Below are 24535 nucleotides of genomic sequence, written 5' to 3'. Positions count from 1 at the left end.
TAAACAAGACCCATAACGCTCCCCAGTTCATAAAAATATGTACAAAGTACCGTGCCTATTTAGTTGTCTAACTGTATTCAGCTTATGTTAACGGACTCATACTCCGGTCAACTGCCGTGAAGTTCTCAACTGTGTTACAGTTTTACTGATATTTATGTATACTGCCGATCATAGTGGACGCGCGGTCTGAGCCATGGACCGTCTTCACCCACCCAAACGCTGGGATCGTGGGTTCGAATCCCATTCAAGGCATGAATGTCTGTGTGCGTTTATTCTATGTTTGCGTTGTTCTGTGTGTAGATAGTGGCCTTGCGACGGGCTGATCCCCCGCCCAAAGAGTCCTATCGACTGTGTACAAAAAGTAAAGTTGTCACTGTGCTTATCTAATTAAGCGCTGCGCTATGAAGGCGTATAGGGTAGTAGATGTAGAGATCCACATTTTCTTGATCTCGGCACTAATTGCAGTTGAGTGGTCAGCTTTACGCCACGGCCGCTTTACCCCCGGGGAAAAAGCCCCCGGTACCCATTAGATGGGAGGCTGGGTGGGCTCCAGTGCGGGTCTGGACGATATGGAGAAGAGAAAATCCTTGACCCTAACGGGACTCGAACTCCGAGCCTTCGGTCGTCCAACCCGAAGCCAGTCACAATACCGACTGCATTATCCCGGCTCTTACCGACTGTGTATATAATTAAGAAATTTAAAAGTGGCCAGGTCCAACAAAAAGGATGTAGAGCCATAGATAGATTTATCTATATTCCTCAGAACACTTAAATCAATAGGTTTGAATAATTTTACAGCAATTAATACTGGCATATCTGTCTGTTGATATTAAGTGTACATGTGCATTAAATTAGATTACTGAAGGGGTTAGGAGAAACGTCGAACAGGTGATCTGTCCCATAAGTAGCAAAGAAAAAGGCTGGAGCCACATATTGTGGCGTGACGGAACAAATATTTGGAGGGGACAGGTTTTTGACGAGAGGTTTCCAACATCGATGCAGAAATACTCGTATTATGGGGATAGTAGGACGCAAGAACAAAGAACATTGGCAAAAGGTAGATATACATATATGATTAAATACAACGAAAAATGGAAGAGTATGGTAATAAAGAAAAATAGTGGAGTAGAAATTAATCCAGACGAGAAGTAAACGGTAGGGGTAGGAACAGAGCATGTAATTAAAATGCCAATATATAACAGATAAGTTATATACTATAGTAATTGTAATTTAAGGGGGATGCTATAACGTAGGATTAGGTAGCAAAACTCCGGCGCCACAAATTTTAAATTATAAAGTACCATTTTTTAAAGTATTCAAGTACAAAGTTAGAATGGTACTAAATCCGTCTTTCTCTCATGCAAGTGTTACGGATTTAAGTTGTGTGAGAGAAAGTCAGATTTAATACCATTCTAACTTATTACTTGAATACTGCACAGACATATGTTTCATTTGACAATTAAAAAGGCGAACGAAGTGTGCAGCGGCTTCTGAAATATGTAAATACACTGAAGATAGCATCATAAAAACACTGCAAACACTATACATCAAAGACTTTGCGACTGCCCTTCAAGAAACTGTTTATTTTTACAGTGAAGTTCACTAATTATCTACACCTTGTTCGTACTTTCAGTTTCCAAATCAGGCAAGGGTTAACTCGTTTTTCACCACCTACCGACTGCTTGTTTACGTATTACCTGCTGTCCATAGGAGCCAGCTGGACCGGCGCAACAATTTCTTTCCGTTTCCAAAAGATGGCGAGAGGTTCGTCGAGTTGCCGCGAAGCGGCGTCAGTGTTCCAATTCCGTTGCCACTACGGTTTCAGGAATATCACATCCTTCCTTGTAGCTGTAAACATTTCACTTTTCCCATTCCTGCTTCAGGATAATAAAAAACAAAAAGGAAAAAGTAGAAAATCGCTAAGCTGGTACAGCGACTAGGCTTCGGACTGGATAACTGAGGGTTCTGGTTTCGATTTCCGGTAGAGAGAGTTCAGATAAGCTCGCGTCCCACCAAGCCTCACATTCCATCGGTGCTGGATAAAGTGATGGGACTTGAAGCAAACCACTGACCTCTATATAGTGCCTAAGATAAGAATGCGTGGAGCTCTACGTCCACTCCTTCATACATTTCTATGGCGTGATGCATAACTAAGAACAGAGATAATTTTACTTTACTGAAGCAGAAATACGCAGTAATTATGCTCGACACTCTTAAATTTCTGGGTTATATTGATTTATTTACTTTCCTCATTCCTTTCTTCGGTAATTGGTCATGTCTTTTCCTTTGTCCTTCCATTTTCTCTTTATAAAGATACAAGGGGTGCCTCGTTATTTCTTGAAATCAGTACTTTGTTTATTTTGATCATGGGAATCACCAGAGGATGGACATGCCCAACATAACTGAGATGCAACGAACAGTCACTGTTAGAAACTCTTAGAGAACTGCGGCACACAGAAGTAGTGCATGCAGTATACCTAATATTAAGGGAAAATTGTAGAGACATTTTCGTGCAAATTTCAGCGAGAACGCTCATTCATACGTTATCACAGAAGACTAACCTGGAAATTCATAATCTTGTAAGTCAATCAAAGGGTGATGTTTTAAAGAAAAATTAAACAGATTTTCTGTCTGTTTTGGCTAAACTAGCACCAGAATAGAAAACCAATAAGTAATATTCTCAAATTACACCTTTTCCATCTCATTCTTTGCCTTCAAATATTGATAATAAAATTCCATATTTACTTTCTGCCTAACCACAACGGTCTCAGATTTACAACTAGTCGAAATTTACATGAAGTTTATTCGGTACTAAAGTCGACAACAAACCGTGTTTACGTGTAAACATGTGTACCGTACTGTGTCTCATGGAGGAAACGAAATGGAAAATTTATCAACTTGTTCTGGTTTGTCGAAGTAAGTAAAAAAAAGCAAAAAGCAAAGGTATCCCTGTAACAGGCCATGCAGGCCCATAGGGTTGTGAGATGTTGAGGGTCCCACACTATCCAGACAATCGGCTCATAGATGGCGGTAAGGTTGTCAGCCTTACGCGCCGACCGCTCTCTACTCCCAAGAACAAGAATATTCCTGGTACTCGACAGGAAATTCTTGTTGTCTAGAGGATTCTTAGAATACCTTAAATACTGTTCCTTCTCTCGCCTGTGTTCCAGTTAGCGCCTGAGTACAGGATCACAATTAATTATTATAATTACTGAAGTTCACGTCCTTTTTTTTTCTTCCTCTCTCTCCCACTTTAGATCATAGGGCTGATTTTTACAGACGGTAGGTCTCCTTGGACGGGTGATCAGCTCGTCGCAAGGCCTCTACCTGAACACAGGATAATATAAATAGAATAAACGCATACACACACCAAATATCCATGCCTTCAGTGGCAGTCGAACCAACGATCTCGGCTTCCGAGCGAGCGAAGACAGTTCACGCCTTAGACAGCTCGATTACCGTGGTCAGCACGTTGTCCTTAGAATACAAATAAACATCGAAGATACGAGTAGTAACAGACATCTTCAGTATCCTCACAAGAGAAAAACGTCTCTGCGCTAGAGAATGTGACCTGTGTTACCCGCTTCTAACCTAGGTCAATTGACTGACTATTCTTGTAGAAATTTCTTATCGTTAGTGGATTATTGAATTAATTTCTTAATACAACTAAGGTCCTTTGTTCCTAGCGCATATAAATCTTTTCAGCTCATTCAATAGTAAACAAAGTTATGATAGAGTTGAGAATTAACTTAGGAACCATTTACCGTATTTACGCATGTATAGGCCGCGTGCGTGTATAGGCCGCAGCACAATTTTCAGACAGAAATTATTGAAAAAATAATTTTCTTGGAATATTATTTCAGGAGTATTACACCCTGTATTACTAATTATGAATATAATTTTTTTTAAATGAAGTGTGATTTCGAATATTTCGAATATAAGCCGCACCCCAGTTTTCCTCTTGAATTTTTGGCAAAAAATGTGCGGCCTATACATGCGTAAATACGGTGATAAATATCTCCAGTCTTAGGTTCATAAAGGTTAATCTTAACAAATGGAGTATACTCGTACATACAGTCAGCACATTCTTCTATGATTTCTGTAGAGATCTACCAGATTACACGGCATCACATCCCAGGCTCCGTGGTTTTACTTGCACCATCTGTTTTAACACATTAAAACTGCATTCTGCTCAGACTGCATTTACGGGTTTCGTACGACACTCACAACAAGCGACTACTATTTCCTTATGGATCAATATCCAGCTGATATCTGTAGCAAAGATGTAATGTGCTTCCTGTGAAGTACGAACTGAATTAATGTGTATTATTTGATGAAATTCAACTTTTACAGAATTAATTATCTTCGCAGTAAGCTCCTCAGATTTGATAAGCACATTTTAAATGCCCATATCGTGTGCAGCCTGACGTTCGAATCCCCATGCAAAATGCCTAACTCTGAACATAGCAATGCAATCTACAGTAAAAGGGTATTGAACTCTGTATGATACGATGAAACAGTATTCGGGGGGTGTCCTGCATCTTCCTTCCTCATTTGTGGCAACTTCGATCATGCTAAAAATAGAATTACTTGAGAATTACATTTACATAGCAGGAATTTCTCCACTACGTTAATAGAAGCCATACTATGAAAAGGAGAACTAGTATTTATTGTCGGCATCTGTCATTGCGTTTTATATGCAACCTAGAGCAGTCTTCAAACGGTGGAGAATTTTATACATACGTTTCATGACTGTAGTTGCGGTACAGAATAGAATGGAAATGCAGACTGATTCATAATTCCTTGAAATTACGTCTGACACATAACCGGACCGATTTTGTAATATACAGACACGGAGTGCGCACATGAAATGCAGGCTATTTTACTGCAACACTGCTCATGAACTGAAATACATACGAACTCAAAACGACACGCATCTGAGCAGGTTATATGATCAAACTTACGATTCGTGCCATTTCAGCCAAATCTTTCCACTTGAACGGTTGTAAAAATGGCGTCTGTAGTAGAAAAAGCAAAATGCGTGCTGTGGTTTCACGAGTGTTGGTCTGCGGTTTACAGTTCAAATGAGGTTTCATACGTTATTTGGAACAGAACCACAAACAAGAATGTATATTTACAAGTGGTATAAATTGTTTGATCAGGCTAGCTGCATTTGTCTATGTCCACGCAAATCAACCAGGTATGCTGCCAGATGATTCAGCATGACACAACATTCTGCGTAAGAGCTTGGAATTCAAAAGTTACAAGTCCAACTGCTGCAACATGTAACTACCCATGTGAAAAAAATCGTTATACGTTTTAGTGTGACTTGAAGATGACTAATATTCTACAGCCAAAATTGTCTTCAGTGATGAAGACAGAGTCCATTTATCAAGAAATATTAATCGACATAATTTAAGAATTTGGGGATGCAACAACCCCCATGAAATAACTGAATATACGAAAAACAACCAAAAGTTGAACGTGTTTCGTGCTTTGTCCAAAAAGAAAGAGGGGTGGGGCCTCTTTTCTTTCCCGAACGTACTGTGACTCGCAGGGCGTAAGTTACCCACATATTTTGAAAGAGTTTCTCGCCCCTAATTTGGAAAAGAGACTCCAAGAAGATGTAAGGTGTCCATATTTCCACAAGGAAACGACAGACTTCTTAAATCATAAATTATCAGATAAACGGATTGGGAGGGGTGGGCTTATCACTTGGCCACCTCGTTCACCTGACCTTACTCCTCTTGAATTTTTCTTTTGAAGCACATCAAATATGTTGTGTACATGACACCACTGGCTACCATTTTGCCACAACTTGTTGGGAAGGTAACAGTTGCAGTGACTGCAGTCACCCTAGTCTTCCTTAAAGACGTGGGGACTGAAACTAAATATGCGTGTAGATATTATACCTGCCGGGCCATTCACGATGTCCTCAGGAAAACTTGATCACATAACCTGCTCAAATGAGCTTAGCTTTCATTCCTCTACCTTTTACTTCATGAGCAATGTTACGGTAAAATGGTGTACATTTCATGTGTACACAATAATGTTTTCTAGATTGTATATATATATATACACACACACGAGTATGTACAAAAATAATTTTAGTTATAAAACAAAATAAAGAATTTATCTATCATCGCTACAATGAAAAAGAATACATCTCCTTGGTGTAATCACTATTTCCAAATATCGTCAATTTACTCTTGTATATGTGATAGAATGAATGGCATAAATTTCCATCTTGAATGGCTACTCTAAAGTCTCCGACAATAATTTGGAGACGCCCTGTATTACAGCCAGGCATATTCTTCGATCTGCGTGCGTAATTTGCAAAATTTCATAACATTAACCCATAATTTGAGACTCTATTTGTCCATCCATCTATTCGTCTACGTTTTATATTTGAACCGTCTACTCTACAACCAGTACATGTGGTTTTGGGTGTCAGAAGCAAACTTCGCCTAGCAAATAAAAGTTGGATTCCTATCAATTAAACCTAGTCATTACACTATGCGAAAACAGCGAGTTGTAAATTTATTATTTTTTCAAAGATGACTTAAAATGCAATGTATTTGAATATTATGTTGTTTCTTTTTATTGTTAGTGGGGTGCGCCACTTCTGGCCTGTTGTACCAGCCCCAGATGATAGGTGAGGGTGATTGTGGAGCAATTGGTGGAATGAAGATTGGCAGGGGAAACCGAAGTACTCGGAGGAAACCTGCTCCAGCGCCTCTTTGTCCACCACAAATCCCACTTGACTAGACCCCCGGGATCGAACCCGGGCCACCGCGGTGGGAAGCCAGCAACTAACCGCTTGAGCTATGGCGCGGCTGTTAAATATTATGTTAGTCAGGATTAAATCATCCAACTTTATTTTGAATATCTTTGATACGACAAACTGTTAACTGCAAAATGTATGCAAACACACTGCACATACTTTCTCATATAAACTCGACGGACACAGGCTTATTATTTGGGTCCATTTTCTCTAGAGATGATTACAGTTCAATCAAAATCAGTAAAGCCATTTCAGGGAAGACTGACATTTCGCGTTTGGGCCTGCACAGAACTACCATTATCTTTCTGAAGACACTGCCTGTGAAGTTCTGTTTACGGAGATGGTGTCCATAAATTAATGAAATTTAGTCACGGTAGCTGGAGAAGTACCACTGTGAGCGTTCATTATTTTTGAGGCTCAAGTATTTACGTACATTAATAGGGAACAGACCTAGGATGAATTAAATCTAAAACTCGGAATATGAACAAACTTTGTTTAGTCGTTCGGGCACTAGCGAGGTGGTCATATCTGCCAACATACATGTACGCTTAGAGATAAATGGTATTTCAAGGCCATATTTTTGTTGTTTTTTTTGGGGGGGGGTTGAAAAGTGTAAGTATGTCTAAATATAGAGATAAGTTTTTTCTACGATCATAATTTCTCACGCATACTAAATATATTAGGAATTTAAAATAGGTCACGACTGCCAATGATGTGATATTTAGTGTTATTAGCGTTACAGGAAGTACAATTTAGGTGTAATTAACGAATATGAAAGCCAATGAAGGGTATAATCATAGGTAACAAATTTCGGAAAACAGGTTCCCTCAAAATTCTTGTTAATAGGATTGCCTTTTCACTCTTCTTTTTGGGGGAAGAACGGGCGATACTGGGTTATGAGAGACTCATTTTCCCTTCGTGGTGCTCTGTTACATACGCGTGTTTCAATCCCTCCCCAGTTTAAACTCTCTAACTGATATATTTTCGTTAACCTTTCTGAACAAGACACCTTCGGAGCTTTCCGTGTTTTGAAACTCTTTAACTACCTCCCTGAAATAAACAATAATAATTTTAAGGTGACAATAAAACCAGCACACGGTGACATTTCTTTCTATACTCTGCTTTTGAAACCACAGTGGACCAGCCTATGAAGAAACCCCCAAGTGGGGAAATAAAGAAAGTTGTTTAGTCATGATGGGCGGTGATAAAGAATAGCATAAGGTCACGCATCATCATGCGTAGTGGGGATTCAGACAGACGCCAGCTTACAGGTATGATGCTCTATGCCGATATAGTCAGGATAGCAGTTATAGCCTCCCCTCGAATGGTCGTGAGTTCCAGTCCCGCCCGGAATACTAACATGTGTGTTCGCTTTTCATCGCCACCTATTAATTCTGCTTATCAAAGGAATACCAGTCCCCTTCAATTGCGAGTCCCCTTCCCGGCTTGCCTCCATGAAAAGGTAAATAAGATAACAAACATTTTCATTGCAAGATCTTTTTCTACCATATGACTGCAATTCTCGATTTCTCTCCTGCAACTTGCACAGTGCTGTTGCTATTAAAGTGCCAGGGTTGAGCATGTTCAGCTCGCAACCAATAAATAATATTTAAACATCTCTGAACTTCACAAATAACACAATCATCTGGGATGTGACGCCGTGTAGTTTCCCCACCGATTCCCAGTACTTGGCGCACACCCGGACCCCATAACCCGCTTCTCTATATGACGTACTACATACGCAGCTCACTGTTCTGCCTCGAAGATGAAGGGAAAAAGAGTCCTCCAAAATGCTGGCACTTATTTACAAAACTTCACCGAGTTACAGCTCAGAAAATAGCAATATGCCGCGAGAACCCTGAATCTCATTTATTTTGTTTTCAATGTCAAGAATGGATTTAGGCCGCGCCATAGCTCAAGCGGTTAGTCGCTGGCTTCCCACCAGGGCGGCCCGGGTTCGAGCCCGAGTCTCGTCAAGTGGAATTTGTGGTGGACAAAGTGGCGCTGGGGCGGGTTTCCCCTGCCAATCTTCATTCTATCAAATTCTCCATCATCATACTCACCCGCGCAGATACAATAGGCCAATCAGTGGTCCACGTGCCGAGTGGACCCAGCTGGACACCACCCCCCACAATGCGAAAGAAAGAGAATGGACTTCTTGTTAATTTCCAATGCAATATCCATCAACAACCTCAGAACGAAGAGTTATTTCTTATAGGATAAAACGCCGTGTGGCTCGTTGAGCCGGCCACGGTAGCCGGGATCGTGGATTCGAATCCCACATAAGTCATGGGTGTTTGGTATGTGTATGTGTTTATTCTGTTTGTGCAGTCCTGTGTTTAGGTAGAGGCCTTATGACGAGCTCATCACTCGTCCAAGAAGTCCTACCTTCTGTAAAATAATCAAAATCAAAAAACAACATCGACACCGTAAGGTATAAGAGGAACGGATTAAGTAAGTAAGTAGCTCGTTGAAAGTCAACGGACGTTTCGGAGAAACATATCCCCTTCATCTTTGTGGTCGATGAATAAGCCAAACACGAAGCAGGTAGAAAGCAGAGCAACCCGCTTGCCGGAAGTTGGGGTTAGTCATATACAGGAGATATTCTTGGCTTATTCTTCGGCCCTGAAGATAGAAGCGACATGTTCGCCCGAAAAAATCGATTTCCGTTCAACTGACTACACGGCGTTATCACCCAGAAGACAGAACTCTTCATAACCATCGCTGTGAGAACCTCAAATCCTAAAGCCATAGAATATTTTTCGTAGAAACTGCAGTCTTCATAAATAAACATATTCTTTGCACGACGGGATCCTTTTAAATACTTTATGTCTTAACCGTTGAATCATAATGTCTTCAGACTGTTTCAAAGGGATGCACAGTGGATAATTAGAAGTATGGTTCTCACTTCAGCACGAACGCCTCTGCTCGACATTCTATGCCTTTTCAATATATACCTAGAACAAAAGCTCCAATCAACGCTTTCCTAATCATTACATTAACAAAACGTGTCCACTTCGTGTTAGTTTCGCTAGATGTTCTATACCAGTGTCGCATGAGACGAAAATTCCTAGGTGCAATTATCATGTACTGCCAAATTGTAGAGAAGCGTGTTTTATGGCTATAAAATAATGCCTTCATCAGAAGGAATCTATTTTAATTTTTAAACATTCCCGCATGTTCGAATGTATTTTTGCACTGAGCACCCCTGAATCTACGAACATATCTCATAATTTATGCTTTCTTTCAGCTTAGTTTTAGCAACATTAATTATTATGTTCCATATAAAGTGTGTAGGAAGGTGGATAATATTAAAATGAGAATTAGAGATATAGAATGGGGTGGTATGGACTGGATTGCTGTGGCTTAGGATAGGGGCCAATGAAGGCCTCTTGTAAACAGAGTAATGAACCTTCGGGTTCCATAAAATGCCGGGAAGTTCTTGAGAAGCTGCATAACTGGGGGCTTCTCAAGAAAGGCTCAGCTCCATGAACTAGTTAGAATGCTCATTATTTTACTGCAATAAACTTCTAGAAAGAAATGAAAAATGTGACTGTCATCGTCGGGGCAAGTCACGTGCAAGACGCGTGTGGTTACGTCATTGATCCTGGAGGCTTCAGGCAGTGAAAGTTGGGTCTCGTCTTCCTTTCACTTGATCAGTAGGGGCCCCCACCTTGGTAACAGAGCCTCCCCCTCCATCGCCAGCTGACACCTGCATCTTTGCATGTACATGAACTTAACGTGTTTCCAAACCTTTCTGTCGGAACACCATAAATGGAAGTCAGAGGTCAACTGTATAATGTCACGGGACTCACACAGGAATGTTCCAGCAGCCCGTAGTGCATCGGTGCGCGCATGGTTCATTCAGTGAGACGTCACGCACTGTCTACGGACAATATTGGCGTTTATAATATGGCAATAAATTCGGGGAAAATTACTACTCCTTTCAAAAGTGTTAATATCTCACATTCTGTATAAAAAAGGTAAGATGAACTACACTTGAGTTCGTTTCGTGGCTTTCCCCAGTCTTCCCATGAGAGTATTTAGTAAATAAACTCATTTTCCATCTCTCATATAAACTGTAGTGTGTAGATCTTATGTTGTGTAGCGATCGCCAAACAACGCCCATTACTAGGACAGAAGGTTCTTAATAAACGGGGTTACGAAATCCGTTTCTTGGCAACGGCTCAGTAGACACATTCCAGCGGCAACGGACACGAACGCAACAAGGGAGGAACGGTGTTTTCTATGTGGTCCGTGTCCAGATGTTGTAACCAGGACAGTTGGCCGCGCCATAGCTCAAGCGGTTAGTCGCTGGCTTCCCACCGCGGCGGCCCGGGTTCGATCCCGGGTCTGGTCAAGTGGAATTTATGGTGGAGAAAGTGGTGCTGGGGCGGTTTTTCCCCGAGTACTTCGGCTTCCCCTGCCACTCTTCATTCCACCAAATTCTCCATTATCATATCACCCGGGGCAGGGTACAATAGGCCAATCAGTGGCCGCCGTGCCGAGTGGACCAAGTCGGACTCCACCCCCCACTAAGCAAAAAAGTACTGTCATGTGTTGGGTAGGTAACGCGACAAATAACTTCACGCTGTCTTGGCTATGGCGAATTTATTCCACTCGTTCTTACATTTACACAATTCAGAGTTTCACAGTTACTTCCATCTGCAATATCACGCTTACTTCTCCTGCTGGAGTTACTGCCAATCACTCGATACAACTCGATTCGTAACTCAGTACTCACTACTCTAGTAACTCTGGTTACACTGACGAATACTCCTCGTTATGTAGCTTCCGCACTGACAACACAGAAAACAGTTACATGATAGCTACCAATGTTGAGTGACTTCATGTTTACCGATTGCCAAGCAACAGTCTCTGCACGGAGTCGCCTGTTGCCACTTAGTAACCGCGGCGTCCCGTGTTACGTCACTCAGGGAAGTGCTGTTGCGTCACCGTGGGGGAAGAGGGTGTCCTACATAGCAGAAATACGTCACAGTATAATTAGAGTGATCAAGTCAAGGAGTATGAAGTGGGCAGGGCATGTAGAACGAATGGGGGAGAAGAGGAATGCATATGAGATATTGGTGGGAAAGCCAGAATGAGAGAGACCAGTAGGAAGATCTAGATGTAGGTGCAAGTATAATATTAAAGTGGATCACCATTTCATTCCTCTTCAGTCCAAATATTTTTCTCAGCTCCCTGTTCACACCCACGGAAATCTACAGGCAAAATCATATTTCTACATATGTTAATCTGTACGTTTTTATACAGCAAACGAGGAGATAAAAGTATCTGAACTGACGCATTAACGTCTAGTTGCGTTAAATAAGTGGTCTTCATTAAATGAAGGCTGTTGGCTGAAAGGAATATTATTTGCGATATAAGCTGAAGTGCTTACACACGTACCTTTAAAGTTTCCGGTCTGTCACATGGTATTTAATTGCCATTTATAAAGCAATTTACTTGAATAAGTTTCAGCAGGTCCCAACTTTCGGCGTGCCATTCATACTACATACGTCAAACGCTTGTGTCCTAATCCATCACAGCTGAATATCAAGTTTTGCGACATTTCTGATAATGTAGATTGGCCCTCCATAATATTCCTGCGACAGGTGCTGGATGTTGGCTTGTCATACAAACCAGTTCGTATTATACTGTTGTATGTCTGTATAATGGTTTATTCCCCATTCGGAACAAGACACTCAGTTGATCAAACACGATTATATGGATATACACGGTATTTTGTAGTATATCTTAATGAAATTCGTTGAGCTTCATTTGTAGACTATCAAACTATCATTTTAGACTACGTTTCTTATTCTGAAAAAAAAAAAGTTTTGCAAGATCACCTTGCTGTTTGTGTGTCTGTGTATGTGTGTTCCCCCACTAACAATTTTAATGCAATGTGATGTAACGCCTGAAAGCAGGAATAGTGAAGCCAGAATAGACGAAAGTTACCAGACAGCGGCGTGGTAGACGTTCCTGTGGCAATAAATACACATGCAAAAATATATGGTGTTTTCTGTGCAGTCTGTGTGGTATCATATCTCACCATGTAGTGAAAGGGAAGCAGGCACTGCCTGGGAGCCTTCAAAATCAGAGATATAATTTCTTCCCCCCCCCCCAATGTAGTGTCTCTCACTAACCCCCCCTCCACTTCTTCTTTTTCTTCTTTCTCCCACAGAGAGAGAGAGAGAGAGAGAGAGGAAAGTTGGCGATTAATAATTACAATGCAAAAGTGCAAGTTCTAGAATTTATTTTAACGACGCCTTATCAACTGTACCCGCAGAGCAGAACAGTATAGAGGGAACGCACCAGATTTGTATCCAGGAGGTTATCGATCGGAGTCTAGGACATGACACCGGTTATCTTGATTGAAGTTTTCCTTTCGTCAGTTCCTTCAGGAAAATTCGGAAGAGTAGCTCGACCGGGCGATGACCGCTCCTTTCCAAATTCTTCCCGTCAATCATTCATGACCCTGTCTACCAATCGACAGTATATAGCCTAAATACTGATAGCAACGTAAAATGAACAAAACAATCACTCCATAAGTTACACAACTTCAAAAGACGGGGGCGACTCTGTCTGATCGACAGAAAAGCAGCTGTAACGTAAAATAAGGTACTATCCCAGCATTTGTTTTGAGAGATTAAGGAAACCTACACAGATCGTCAAGTCAGAGTATGAAGAATTGAACCTGGGATCTTCCGAATAGGAAGCAGGGATGCTAATAACTCAGTCGCGACCTTTAGAGGTCTCATGTTGTAGCATTAGTCATTGAACAGCTTAATGAAAAAATCATTTCAGACGGTACCTAAATTTTCATGCAGTTATAATTAATTTTATTACTGTCAGTAATACTACTCAGGAAATCTATGTCGCTGTCACGTTAATTTTTTCTATGTAAAAACTATATAGATTTATACATATATTCATAACCTATCATTATTTAAAAACATAACCATGACATTTCATTAATTACGTCCACAATTTCAACTGATTTAAGCAATTTAGCAATTCAAAGTGACAGGAGGGAAAAGAGGCACAACCTAAAGCCTGTCTGTTATTGTTAGCCTCTATTAAAACAGTCAAACAAAACGCATATCGTACCATAGGCATGCTGATATTTCACATTCATTTTACCGTACCATTCGACTGTAACACAATCACTGGAGAACTGAATGAAAGCATATGAGAAGCATGGGAATCCTGACCGAGTTATGACAGCAGTAGAGCTTTGTACTCGTATATCCGTAATCGGGAGCTACCTGGTTCAATTCTCGGCCAAGTTACTGGCTATAGTTATGATTCAGAATTGAGGTTCTTACGACTGAAATGTGCAGATCTCTAGGTCAGTGGTTCTCAACTGTTATGAGACCGAGGCCCTGTAAATTCTTCTTTAATAAGACGAGGGCCCAGTATAATTGATGCCCGGCGGTTGTACCGCTATGCAGTTCGAAGGGCGCACTCTTCACTGGACCCGTTACCTACCACGAAGAGTGCTATCTGAGACGTGAAACAGTGCAAATGGAGGAGGGTAGCTACGATTCTTTCGTAGTTCGTGGGATGAGACTGAGTTCACTTGGAACGTTGGCCACTAATTGGCCTACTGTGCTGCCACGAATATAGAGAACTGGTGAAATGAGGATTGGCAAGGAAACCGTAGTACTCGGAGAAAACCTACCCCAGTACCACTTAGCCCACCACATGACCTGATCTGGGATCGAACCCGGGCAGCCGCAATGAGAATCCGGCGAGTAACCGCCTGAGCTACGGCGCAGACGCGATTCTGTCGCATTTATGTACGAATTTCGCAGAGTACGAGTAATATCCCAAATGAGGAACCGGGATAGCGCAGTCGGTATAGCGACAGGCTACCGCCTGGATGAGAGAGGGGTTCGGAGTTCGAGTCCCGTTAGGGTCAAGAATTTTCTCTTCTCCACATCGTTCAAACCGGCTCTGAAGCCCTCCCGGCCTCCAATCCAACAGGCACCGTGGGCTTTTCCAAGGGGGTAAAGCGGCCGGGGCGTAAAGCTGATCACTCACCTCTAACTAGTGGATATATACATCAACTCCCCCATACGTCTTCATGGCGTAGTGCTAAATGAGTTAAGCATAAGGACAACTTTACCCTTTAATATCCCAAATGAAAGTAACTTCATTTGTAGAGGCTAATCGTTATTTTCCTTTTCAACTCAAAATGACAAAATTGGCCAGAACTATTTACTTTCAAACGTTTACGTACTCAATCATGAAAATCTTTATAACTACCACACCTGAAACAAATAAACAAATAACTCAATGGCGTATACAATCCCACAAGTAAAACTATTTATTTTGTGACACCTTGTTGAACCACTCAGCTGCTTCATCGCACTTTCATATTTGTTAGGAGGGATGCTGACACGGATGTGAAGGGATTTCCCAACTAGTTCGATATTCTTTGACCTTTAAAACTGTTGCCTTAGATCTTAGATATTATCAAATATTTACGTTCAGTTTCCCTTCGTGTGCCGCTCCTGCACAAACAAAAGTGAAGCAGCAGAAGGCAGGAACGAAGCTCTGACGATAAAATTACCGTTGCCGGAGCATTACGTACCTGCACATACGCAAGTCTCTTGCTCCGAAACGGCGAACAAAGTATCCGAAATTTGCGACAGAGAAGAAGGAAGTTATTTCTGCGGCAAGGATAAAGAAGTGGACAAATCTACATTTTAATTCTTCCTAAATACGGAGGCTGAAGTAAATATAAACTGAAAGAAATTCCTTAAAGATGTCGTTGGCGCTGTATTTTCTGTAAATAGCTATATGAGAAACGCCCAAAGGTGTACAGAAAAATTTCGACGTGGATTAATACCATGTATCATTAATCCCTATATAATTTGTGCTGTAAATACAACTGACTGCCAATCACAGTGGCCGCGCGATCTAAGGCATGAGCTGTCTTCGCTCGCTTGAACGCTGGAATCGTGGGTTCGAATTCCACTCAAGGCATAAATGTTTGTGTGTGTGTCTTTACTCTGTGTCTGTGTTGTCCTGCGTGTACGTAGCGCCCTTGCGACGGGCTGGTCACTCGTCCAAGGAGTCCTACCGTCTGTGTAAAAAATATTAAGAAGAGGCCAGGGCCCAACAAAAGGGAAGTAGAGTCACTGATGAATGGGTGAGTGAATGAATGAATGAATGAATGAATGAAAACAACAGGGTTCTTACCGAGTTCAGCTGTTACTTCGGCTTCCCCTGCCATTTCTCAATGCACCGACTGCTCCATACTCATCATCTCTCATCCGGGGCTGGTACAATAGGCCAGTTAGAGGCCGAAGTATCAAGTGGAATCAGTCTCACCCCCCACAAAAAAAAAACTAAGCTGGATCTGTGTGCTTTGCTTCAGTTAAAAAGACGTGTCATCTGAAACCAGCATGTCAATATGGACTGCCTGATGAGTAGAGTGAAGGTGCAAGAAAGGAACTTACAAGAGGACGCAAAAATTCATTCATTCATTCATTCTTCAATGGCTCTACAGCCCTTTGTTGGGGCCTGACCTTTTCTTCAGTTTCGTAATCTTTTTTACACAGACGGTAGGACTCCTTGGACGAGTGATCAGGCAGCTGCAAGGCCGCTACCTACATACCGGACAACACAAACACAGAGTAAACACACACACAAACATCACTGTGTTGAGTGGGATTCGAACCCACGATCCCACTTTCGATTGAGAGAAGACAGTTCATGTCTTACCGCGCAGTAATTAGATTTTATAAAATACTCGTATGTATGATTACATTTAGCGGCCTCCGTAGTCTGGGGGTAACGTTCCCACCTCGTGACTCAAGGTACGCGGGTTCAAACCCGGCGGAGGTCGTGGAATTTTTAAGGGAGGAAAAATTCAGGGAACAGGTCCTCCGGGAGGGACTTTAAGCCGTGGGTCCCGTGTCGTAGCTTTACGGCATGTAAAAGAACCTCNTCATGGGGATACCCACCCCCTCCAATAATAATAATAATAATAATAATAATAATAATAATAATAATAATAATTACATTTAAAAATTACTCAAATTAAATCTTAAGTATTCAGAGTCTGGAGAAAACAGACTGTGACCCATGAAGACGATGATAATAAATTTGATACAATATTCTTGGATATCAGCCGTATCAATTGTATAAATTATCCGCTAAGTTTGTTCCGAAATGGAGTGCGCTCTTCGCTGTTCTCCACTCTTGTTCACCTTCTAATTTGTAGAATGTCTGTACTTCTTCTGTATCATGGAGAATATTATAATCTGCAATATAACTCCGTACAGACCGGTGAAAATGAAAAGACGTTTCGAAAGAACATATCGCCTCAGTCTTTACGGTCGAAGAATAAGCCACACAAGAAACAATCATGAACCAGACAGGAGGAATTCTGCACTGGCACCTATTATGGGGCAGATGACTCAAGCCCACATTCTCACACTCTACACCTACCACATTCCTTTTAATATTATCCTCCCCTTTACATCTGATTCTTCCATGTTGCACCTTCCCTCCAGGCATTGAACCTAAACGTTTGTTCCATTTTCAATTAAGTTAAGTATCGAAATATCATTACGTACGTGGACAGGGCTGATTACATTTCTGCTTCAACATCAGCTTTTCATAAGTACTAGGCCCATTTTGAAACAGCCTTTCCTCTTACAATATTTTATTCCATTTCATTTACGCGTTCACTTTGCAACCACAGACGGCCTATAAATTAGGTTCAATTAATTACTTATTCATTAATCCACTGTACTGTATATCCACTGACATTTCAGGGCTTTCAAGCTATAAACAAATTAAGTCTGAATTCTTGAGCTCATTCTTTTTGCCTCCTTCACCTTAAAATTTCCATTTAATATTTCCCCTCCTCTCTTCCCAAGAAGTCTTTCTTCTGCTTTCTTCGGTTAGTATCTACTTTAAGTTTTCTTATTCTTTTTCTTATTCTCGTAGTTTTCTTTGCCTTAAAATCATATTATTCCAAGTGGTTTAAACCAAATATATTTTTTACATATTAATACGGTTTACTCGGTTTCATGTAGGCATATTCGACAGCGAAAAGCCTCGCTAAAAAGCGATGTCGAAATAAAATCACTGAGGTTAAGTTCGTGTATAAATCTGCTGATAATCTCTAAAAGGTAAAAGTAAACCCAAACAAGTAAAATAAAAATACAGTAATCTGTAACGCTTTGCATTTACACAAAAGAGAAACATTTACACGCAAAATACAAGGCAGAATTCATTTAGAAGAACTCCGTCCTGTGGGATGTGGAGCCGTGTAGATCTTGTGTGAACCAACGTTTCGTAGGAGGGTATTGCGCCTCCATTTTCAGGATAGAAAAATCCGCGAGCGAGGAACCGGAGTGAGCAGGTGGAGATACGTTCCTCAGAAACGTCATTTCGTACAAGATCTACACGGCACATCCCAGAAGACGACATTCTTCATAGTCACCGCCGTGAAAACATCAAATCTTACATATAATTTATTTAAGTCGCAGACAAGAAAGGAATCCAATGGTAACTGTGACATTAATCCAAGAACTCGTAAGAATGATTTAAGAAGGTGGATTTAAGAACTATTTATGCCTTGTAACTGTCACCGCCGTATGCTACTATTAACTTAATCTGATTAATTATTTATTAATCAGCATCTAAAGGAATTATCATATATAGTGGTAATTCGTTCTTATAGACAGAGTGGCTTCAAGCGGAGCTATGCGCTTTTCACCGACAATTGTGTGCCTCAATATTAGCTTAACGATATTCAAATTGAAAAACCATGGAGATATTTAACCTGCTTTCTCATTCAAAATGAGCTCTGCTCGACGACGGCTTGCTCTGGGGCAACATTCCAAGCTTGTACAGATTCCTTACAAGGAACACAGGATGCATCAGCGAAGACGTATCCAATTAAATTCCAACATCAGAGTATAATTATTTATATTTTAATTATACGAAAAATTAAAAAAAAATACTGCGTATCAAAACCAACATTTCAGCGTGTTATAAAAGAAACTAATTATATTTCTAGAATTAAAATAGATGATCATTGTAAAGTTTCCTGTCATGAAGAACTACATTGCTATTCACCCGGTAGTAGCAGTTCCGCGTCACTTCTTCCGATAACATCTATTAGCACCGCTCCCAGACGCGATCATTTCTCGTCTCTTCTGCATTCCTTTCGACTTAGAAGTGTTTAATGTAGCTTGTTGTTCGGGATATACACTATTTGCAATTTATGTTTCAGAAAATCAAGCTCTTACGAACATCAGAAATCATAAAAATCAAAACGTTTATCGTAACTCTTGCAACTGTAAGTTAGGCTCTACTGACTGTCTCTGAAACTAATATCCCATCTGGGAAGCAAAACTAAAACAGCCTACTTACAATTGGGAATATGCAAAGAAATGCATATACTGCAGGAACTTTCACAAATTTCCTCTGGACATTTCGACTGAAGTAAAAATATAACTAAGAGAACAAGTTGCCAGCAGCCGGTCCGAAAAGTTAAATGTTAGGAATTTATAATTCTTTTCCTTTTTACTAGACATTCGTGTGACTATCTCGCTCATAATACAGCCGAGTTCCTACTGAAATGAGGAAACTCACATAATGTTCAAAGACTAATATTCTAATATAACTTAAATTTCCTTGCGTCTTATACTCGACATTCATAATATATACTACTTAAATAATACTGTCAAGGCGATAATATCAAGAGGATTACAAGGGCAAGACATGCAGCACTTAAGGTTCGGCCACACAGAGAGCTACGCTATGTTCGCTACGTACGCTACGTACGCTGTGTACATTCTGCGACGCAGCTAACATAGGGAACATGGCGTACGTAGCGTACGGAAGACTGTGTGGCCAGTCACATTGATAACAAAGGGAGATATTTCTCTGTTCGTATAGCGAACATAGCGTACGTAGCGCTCTGTGTGGCCGAACCTTTACGCAGTGCATGCAACAATTCTGATCGGGAAACGTCATGGAAACAGGAAAGGCCTAAGTATGAAGAGGGAGAAAGCGGATTTTCACGAAATAGGGGGCAAAGATGAAGACTGGGTTTAAATGCACAGAATTACTGGGTTTTGGGACTTTTTCCATCGTCAGGTATTCTAGAGCAATGGTCTCCAAACTACGTCCCGCGGGCCACATGCGGCCCGCGATGTGATTTTATCTGGCCCGCGAAAGAATTGTGGAGAAATGCGCCAATTGAACTAATTTTCCAACGAGTACTGGTAAATGTGTTTCCCAGCTTATTGATCTGACATATTATACTGCAGTTTGATGGCTTAGCTGTGGAAAGGTTTTTTCGCGCTTCTCTCAGCTCAGGAATGAAATTGATATATTTCTTACCGAGAAAAACCATCACGAATAACTTTTATCAGATACCGAGGGGCTTTGGAAATTAGCATTTTTTGCTGATCTCGTGAACCACATGAACCATTTGAATTTAAAGTTGCACGGTGAAAATAACTTAGTCTGTGATTTATTTGTACTTATCAAGGCATTCAGAGCAAAGTAGATATTTCTGGAACGCCAAGTGAAAAAAAAACTTTGTTCGTATGCTATACTGTGCAGAGATGCATAAAAAGGGTGAAGCAGAATTTCCTTCCTCGTTTGCAAATTTAGTCATTTCAGATTTGAAGGAACAATTTCAGAAGCGAATTGCTGATTTGGATTCCAGTGCTCAGGAAATTACATTGTTTCAAAATCCGTTTGACTGTGATGCTGCAGATATCCCAAGTCAAATTCAAATGGAAATGATTGAACTTCAGGAAAATTATCATATTAAAGAGAAATCAAGGGCGGAAATTTGATCGAATTTTATAAATTTCTGAACTCAGAGCAATTTCCAAATTTAAAGAAATTTGCTTGTAAATTTATCTCCATTTTTGGGACGACATATCTGTGTGAACAAACTTTTTCCCAGATGAAGTACATCAAGTTGAAATACAGAGCAAATTTATCCGATGAGCATTTAAAGTCGATACTTGTGATTAGCGTTTCAAAATTTGAACCTCAATTTAATCAGATTTTAAGAATGCAAAAAGAGTTCCATCATTCACATTAATTGCTTTATTATAATTTGTGATGAAAATATGAGCATTTGCTGCTACTGTCTGTTGTCATTAATATACGCTAATTTATTCTCACGTACTTTGTATTTAGTTTATGAAATTCTGTGCTTTCAATAAAACTCATATACCTAGAGTTATTAATTTCTCACTTTATCCGGCTGAATTACCTAATGTGCCCCGCGGTTCGAAAAGTTTGGAGACCCCTGTTCTAGAGAATAGAAAACATGACGTTTCGGAAACTAGATCTGTTTCCGTTCTCAGGTGAAGGGGACAGAAAACACGTACTGAGATGGGCCCCTAAGAAAGAGTTAATCTCAATCACTGGACCCAGGTCTTTCTAAGAGGCTGAGTCGAACCAAGGACCATAGTGCGGTTGGAAGGACTAGGTCACTTGGAAAGAAATCCGATGACCACATCGGCAATGGAACCCGCTACTTTCCAGCTTTTAGCATAGTGCCTCAACCAACTACGCTACCGCGTGCCCCCCTAGGAAGCTACTTGCCATGTAATTCTTACAATTACCTAACGCAATATTCAACTCTGTCATGCTTCCTTCTTCTAGACTAGTTGAACCGCATGCGCGATGCGAGGATGACATCTAAAGCGACGTCAAGAGGTCAATGTCGAAAAGTATTCTGCACTCTTCCTTATTTGCTGATTACATCTGACAATACCTTCACTTGAAAGCTAAAATTCTTAGAATTCAACCTTCAGATTGTTTACTGTGGGATAATTATTTGAGCAAGTAGCGTATTACAGCATTGCTTTTGTTGACACACACTTCAGTAAGTATGAGTAATTCTCTAACTGTGTGTGTCTTCGGTCACTTCTCGCAGTTTCTATATCTTTTGTATGAGACATTTGGAGACAAGCCCGGTATTAACGATTAATATGTCGACACTGACAGGTTCATGCGCCTCTATTGACGGGCTATTCCTGCAGGTATAAATCATTCATCGTATGAAAACAACAGCAACGACCAATGTCAGGAGGCTGTAGTTATGAGTATGATACTGACAAAGTCGGAAATAAAATTCTTACACGTACAAACGGCGTTTTCCTCGGACGATTAATCATTAAGAAGTAATAATAAACTGATCACTGTATTCAGGCTATTATATCTGAATTGTACAGTCTCAACCATAATGAATGACAATTAAAAGGGATGAATTTTAATGTTCCATATTATAAATCACCTTGTCCTTGTCCTGATATAAATCATTATCTACTTTTCCCTAAAATACACAAGCCTATTATAATTTGCATAATTATAACGTGAATACGAACAATTTTCATTATAACAGTTATCGTAAACGACCTCGCTTTCAGAGGAATAATCCATAATTCGGCATCCAATAAGAACACAAATGTTATAGACAACACTGAGCAAAATCACAGTTTCATTTCTGATAAACGTGATTTCTATGAATTTGTATTAGGAGACACGTTTCGCCTGTCCCAGAGAGCTCATTTTAGGTTTCCACGAATTCTTTACTGCCGTTACCATACAGTACGGCGGACTCTTACATTTCCTAGCATTCATATGTTTTGTAGAATCTGAGGTTCTCACACATATATGGTTATGAAGAGCTCCATCCCCTGGGACATAATGCTGAGTAGTCCGTTGACAGTCAACGGCTTTTCGTAGAAACACACAGGTGGACTCTCAATGGGCTATATGGCGTTATGTCCCAGAAGCTATAGCGTTTAATTCACGTATCTTATTCAACGCTCTTGCATCGGTCATTAACCTACGACTCACTAGCCACAGAATTATTTACGCAGGTTAATTTGGCTTGTACAAAAAGAAATCTTGTTAGTAGTATTTCCGATAACATTCTTAATTGAAGTAACTAGCCTATAGTATCATGTACTTAACTTCTAGGTCAGTCGCTGTATATAAGTGTATAGTGTTTAGTGTTCCTGTTCAAATACAACAATGTAAACTCTACTTCTGCTCGGTAAGTATTTTTACGGGAAATGACGCAAAGCATAACACCTTGCACAGTACTGTTTCTATATATAGCATTCCCGTGGTAAAGTATGCCATAATCATGATTCTTCTTTACTTCAGAAGTTGCAGAGTGGGTGTCCCATTTCTTGCTGAAGCCGGTTTGCACACTTTCGCTCTCTGGCTGACGCCATGAGCAACATATCCCAACGAGTTTCACTGCAGCCTCCCCTACCTTACTCAAAAATTCCTTTCACTCTTAAGCGCCTCCTGACGTTTAATCCATCTTTCATAATTTCCAGATATTGTGACTACTGGAGAGGCTCGCGGTTGAGGCACTATGCTACAAGCCGGAAGGTCGCGGGTTTGATTTCTGATGACCTAATCCTTCCAGCAGCAATATGACCCTGGGGTGTTGACTCAGCCTCTAACAAAAATGAGTACCAGGAATTCTCTTTGGAGTTAAGGTCGGCCGGAGGATAAGGCTGACAACCTCACCACCATCTCCGATTATCTAGAAAATATGGAAGCCTCGACGTCTCACAACCTTATGGACCTCCACGGCATGTTACAGGGATAGCGTTACTTTTTGTGATTACTGGGTTTCAAATCGATTCAATCTCGCTCGTTGTTCGTGACTGTTAAATTAAACCAAATGCAATCTACAAACTAAAACTACAATTACAATTATCGACTGCTGGACATTATCCATAGTCCAGTTTTTATTTAAAGCAGCGTTTCGGAGATCGGACTCTGCCTCCGTTCTCAGGTAACAGGCCTACTCAGGCGCAATCGATAGAGCTAGTCCCTGTCTCCGGAGAGAGTGGAGGTGCTTGCTTCTGGCTCGGCTCACTCTTCGGCCCTGAACGTCCCTCTGAAGCGTCGGGGAAACATCCACCAGACTACATGGCGTCACTTCCCAGAAGATGGTACCGCGAAAATCTCAAGTATCCCAAAAAATACTAGCTGACTTATTGATCTAGTCCTTAGATACACGTGTTCTGAGCTTCAAGAAACTTGAAGTTATCCCTTCCAGTATTTACAAACAGAGCACATTCCTTTTCCTTGGCAGTTTCCTCTCCGCGAATTTTTTCTCAAACTAAAATGTTGTGACATGACACCCGAATGCCGGAATAGCGAAGTCACAATAGGTGTTCATTGTTAGGAAACGACTCGGCAAACATATTCACGCTACAACGAATATGCAAACAACAATTGAATAACTTGCTTTGTGAGCTTGAATGTGAGCTTGGGAGCAGTGGAATTTAACTGAATCGAGTCTTCGGAATTGGCAGTTGCAGAATAATAGTAAGAAAAGAATTAGGCTGTGAAAAGAAGATTTCAAATATGATTTGAAGTTACAGTGAGACCAAGCGGCCTCCGTAGTCTAGAGGTAACGTTCCCACCTCATGACTCGTAGTACGCGGGTTCAAATACCCGGCGGAAGTCGTCGAATTTTTAAGGGCGGAAACATTCAAGGAACAAGTCCTCCGGGAGGGACTTTAAGCCTGTGTCCCGTGTCGTAGCTTTACGGCACGTAAAAGAACCTCATATCTCCTAAGGAAGTCACTGAGCCAAATTACGGACGTTTCCCACCCAACAGCAGTCTCTAATACCTCTGGTAGATGGGGGAAGCATTATAGATACCTCTCAGCTAGTAGAGCCGGTCTCGCTGGCTGGGCGGGACTGATGGTA

Source organism: Cryptotermes secundus, unplaced genomic scaffold, assembly GCF_002891405.2.
Source record: "Cryptotermes secundus unplaced genomic scaffold, Csec_1.0 scaffold262, whole genome shotgun sequence".
NCBI lineage: Eukaryota > Metazoa > Arthropoda > Insecta > Blattodea > Kalotermitidae > Cryptotermes > Cryptotermes secundus.
Note: the sequence above shows the minus strand (reverse complement) of the source record.